The following is a 4,559-nucleotide window of genomic DNA, read 5'->3' as shown; positions in this document are numbered from 1 at the left end:
AGCAAATTGCATTTCTGATTACATTGCCTTTTTAAAGATCTAGCTCTAGGGCTGAGGATTTAGCTCAGCAGTGCAGCAACTGTCTGGCAAGCACGAGGTCCTGAGTTCAATTCCTGGAACCAAATAAAGGTCTAGCTCATTTGTGTACTAAAGTAATGCCCTATGCAGTGCTTACTAATGTAAATGTTATGTCCCACTATGCAGTTCAGGCTGTAATCCTTTTCCAATCCCAGGGTACCATTCAGGACACCATATTACCTTTAGTTGTCATTCTCCTTAGGATTCTCTTAGCTGTGAGTTTATCCGCCTTTGTTTTTGATTACCTTGACAGTTTAGAGTATTGATTTGGCATTTTTCAGAGTTTCTCTGTTTTGGAATTTGATGTTTTTCTCATGATTAGACAGGTGTTTTTATTCTTGGAAGGAATACCTCAGAGGTATTACCATCTTGGCACATGCTATCAACAGCACATGTCCTCATCCTGTCTTTTCTTCTTACTTCTCTTCCTCCTCCTCTTTTTCTCTTTTTGAAACAGGGTCTCACTGTGCAGTTCAGGTTGGCCTTCAGCTCATCTTACAGCACAGGTTGGTCTCGAACTCGCAGTGATCCTCATGCCTCAGCGTCCTGAGTGCTGGGATTACTGATATGCATCACCATGCTTAGCTATCATATCTTCTCTTTCTGTGAGAATTTCTCAAACATTAGGTTCTTGGGTATTGGTGTTGACCTTGATCACCAGATGAAGAACTATTAGGTTCCTCCATTATAAAATAGTGAGGTTTTTAAAAAGGTTATATTAGAGGCAATTTTTAAGAAGTTAAACATTACAGGTAACTGTGCTGGACATTTACATTGTGATTTTTAAAAAGCTCTTAAATATATTCCTCACACTACAATCAAGTTCCATTAAAGGCTTACTAACAAATACCATGAATACAATGAACTGGAAAATTAAATGGAAGAATACAACTCCAAAACAGTATTAGTGTAAATATTCACTTAGCAGTAAAAGTGAATTCCCCCCTTTTAATTAAAAGTTAGTAACTAGCTGTGTAATTAACATAATCATACACATACTCTTGAATAGTAAAGAGCTTATGAATTGAAGAGGTAAACTGATTTTACTTAGTGCTTTTCTGTGTTCCCTAAACTGAACAGTGTACATATTGCAATGAGACTTGATACTCCTTCCTCAAAGTGAAGCAATTTGTCATAAGTACAGTGTCTTTTTTAAGATGTTTGCTAAATACTAAAAAGAATTTTAATGTGTTTGCTTTTATAAAACATCACCAAGTGTATAACTTATCACTATGTTCATTGTATTTAGTAACCTATATACATATTTGGGCTCCACCAATACTTGTTAGTGGACTACTAGAAAGTTTTGAGTATATGGATACACCTTAAGGTGCATCATGCTTGGTTATTTTGCAGTGCCAAAATAACTCTGCACATAAATTGAGTAGATACTTCCGATTATTTTCTTCTAATTTAATTTTTTTCTGGTTTTTTTTCAGCCTTTTTTGAATTTAATCACTTTACCTATGTATCATTTTACCTATGTATATCAAAGAAATGCTAGATATTTTACCATGTAATTAATAGAATTTAAGCATGATAATTATGTAAGAAAATTCAGAGGTCTCTTAAGTATATTTACAAAGTAAATCAAACAGCTGTTTTTATTACCTATATTGTGGAAACCTATGGCTATTGTAAAATGCACATGCATTACACTTTCATAAAATGTTTTGAATTAATAAAGAATTCACCAATGTATCCTTAGACAAGTCACCGTTTGCTCATTGGTGTAACACAGTAAGAATAAAAGATACACTGTTATGTGTTTCTTAAAACTGCTTATGCATCTGAGGGAAAGTAAATTCTGACTGGATTCTTCACTATAAAGTTAATGCTTATAACAATTTTGCACCTTTTATAAATAATTTTGGAAATGATGTGTTTTGAGAATTCAGCTGAGTGACTTAACATATTAGTTCAAATTACTTCCACCATTTATTTCCATGTAGGAAAAATTCAAAGTTGAGTTTAGAGCTAAGAACTAATTTCACATATAAACAATCTAGCAGGGCCATTCTGTACTTGGATCGGAATAACAATGAGTTTCGACCACTGTTGCACAGCCAAACAAGTTTATATAAAGTAGTGCAGCTTGAATAGACAAGTGAAAAGATGAACCATAATTGGAGGTTTTAAGTAGCAAAACTTATGCACTGTATTATTTGAAGAATCGTTTCATCCATTTCACTTCGCATTTGTCATGTAGTGCTAAGGGATGAAGAAAGACAAAGCAAATTCATTTTCAAGAATTTAAACTTAATAGTTTCGTTTTAATGGCTAAAGGACACTTTAACCTTGTTAGAAGGTCCCATTCTCTGCCATTTCATTTTATTTTTAAAGACAAATTAGATGGAAGGAGGGCAAGAGAGGAAGGCGACAAAAAAAAGTATTAAGATTTGCTGTGTATCAGCTATAAAATGTGAACATTTAGTGCGAATATGTACAAATAAAAAATTTTTTAACTATAAAAATTTTAAAGCGCTGGGAAATCCCTGAAAGGCTTTACGCATGGGGTGGGGGTGGCTATAAATTAGAAGCTGCTTCAAGAAGCTCTGTCTTTGCAGTTTAACTCCACTGAGTGGTAACTGCCCAAACCAGTTAGGTAGCGGGCAGTCTAGACAGAGCAGTCAGTCCTCCCATTGTCAGGTTGTTTATTCCTTCCAATCCACCTCTTGTAGACTATTAAGTCTTCCAAAAACTGCAAGGAATTATACTAACCAACACGTATTCCTGGCCCCTGTCGAAAATATTGGGGTTCAAAGGGCAGGACGAGGACCAGGCTACACGAGCATGGGCGGGCAGGTGGGAGAAGTCTTTTTTAAGCTAGTAGATTCCGCAGACGGGCGGTGCGAAACTGAAAACTGACTCGGCCTACCAAGCACTTCAGCAACACGCCGTTTTGCCAGCCCTGCCCAGCGAGGAGCAGCGAGCGCTGGAAAGCGTCTCCGACGGAGGCTTTCCACCCGGTGCCCAAAGCCTCCCGTACCTCCTCGCTGGCTGCCCCGCCCCTGCCGCCCGCCCAACCCGCTCAACTTTTGGCCTTCACAGACCATGCGGTTTTCCCACGCTTGGCGGAAGTTATCACTCACGCTTCCGGGAGGCTCTTTAAAAGCAGCGCGGGCGCGTCCCGCTGGGTGTGGCCAAGCCTCGCTGCTCAACTGCGCGTCGTGTCGCGAGACTGGCTCTGCCCGGAACTTCCGGTCCGCCCCACGCCCCGCCCCTTGCCCGGCGTGCGCAAACCCTTCAGTCCTAGCTATGAGGTGTCGGCTTCTGTGGGGCGCTGCGCGCCGTCTGTGGGCCCGCCGGGCTCCGTGTCAGCCCCGCCGGTCTTTCCTCTGCAGCAGCCTGTCCCTGGAGGAGCTGTTCGTCCGCGGCGGGCCCTTGCGGACCTTTCTCGAGCGGCAGGCGGAGTCTGAAGTCCGCTTACAAGTCAGAGGGCCCGAATTGGTGGCAGCGGCCAGACTCCTGAGCGAGAAGGAGCAGGAGCTGCGGGAGACCGAGCAGTTGCTGCACGGTAAGGGCCAGGCCAGGGGAGCGGCGCCGAAGCGAAGTCGTGGCTCTCTTTGCCCTTTGCCCCGTTGGCCAGCGTGTCCACACTGCCGAGTTTGAAGCTCTGCAGCCAGGTGCAGTCGTTTTTGTTTTGGATCACATCCACGTGCGTTTCTGATCTCTTCTCCTCCTGTCGGCGCTCTTGGGCTCCTTTGCCCAGTGCACCGCCCCATTTCACCCAATGTAGGTTGTCAGGGTTTTTTTATTTCATCTCGCAGGGGCACATTTGCTTTGCAGAGACAGATAAGGCAAAGCCCTAGGATGGGCTCCGGACCAAAAGTTGCACCATGATAGGGAGCTCGTGTGCAATACTCGGAGGAGCGGTGCCTGCTAGACTCAGAATTTGAAACCTAGAGGTAAGTGTGGTGGCTCCCGCCTGTATGCCCAGCACTAGCGAGGATGAGGCAAGAGGATCATTGAGTTCGAGAACAGCCTGAGGTGCAAAATGAGCTCAAGGCAGGCTTGACCTGCATAGTGTGACCCTGTCTCAAAAAGACCGAAAGAAAGAGAAAAAGATTTGAAAACTTGGAATTATGTATTTTCAGTAAGTTTACCAGGTGATTTTCTGGTTTTCGAATCTGGGGCGGAGCTTAAGTTACTACTTTACTAAAGAACCCTGGGTTACTGAGCAGCTGATCCGTGGGTGGCAAGGATCCAAAGGGTTGCGGTCTATTCCCGGACACAGAACTAATTATGATACGGCTGATACAGGAGAACGGTTATAGATAGTCACGTGACTAAAGCTCTAAGAACTTGCTAGGAAGGTGCTGCAAGTGGAAGGACTTAGCCTTAGAAGATAGAACAATAGTTTAACCTTTATCGATATGTTATCATGCTCCAGGCTTTGCTTAGCTTTCTTTACTAACTCATTTGATTCACATAATAAGCAATAAGATAGATACTGAGCTGTATGTGACAGAAGATCACTG

At 42.6% G+C, this 4,559-nt stretch overlaps 1 pseudogene; it reads left to right on the top strand.

Moving 5' to 3' along the window:
* Positions 1–3,304: 3,304 nt before the first annotated feature.
* Positions 3,305–3,742, top strand: LOC105741375 (annotated as a pseudogene).
* The last annotated feature ends 817 nt before the right edge of the window (positions 3,743–4,559 follow it).

Source organism: Octodon degus, unplaced genomic scaffold, assembly GCF_000260255.1.
Source record: "Octodon degus isolate 3935 unplaced genomic scaffold, OctDeg1.0 scaffold02272, whole genome shotgun sequence".
Taxonomy (NCBI): domain Eukaryota; kingdom Metazoa; phylum Chordata; class Mammalia; order Rodentia; family Octodontidae; genus Octodon; species Octodon degus.
Note: the sequence above shows the minus strand (reverse complement) of the source record. Positions and strands in the feature narration are given on the sequence as shown.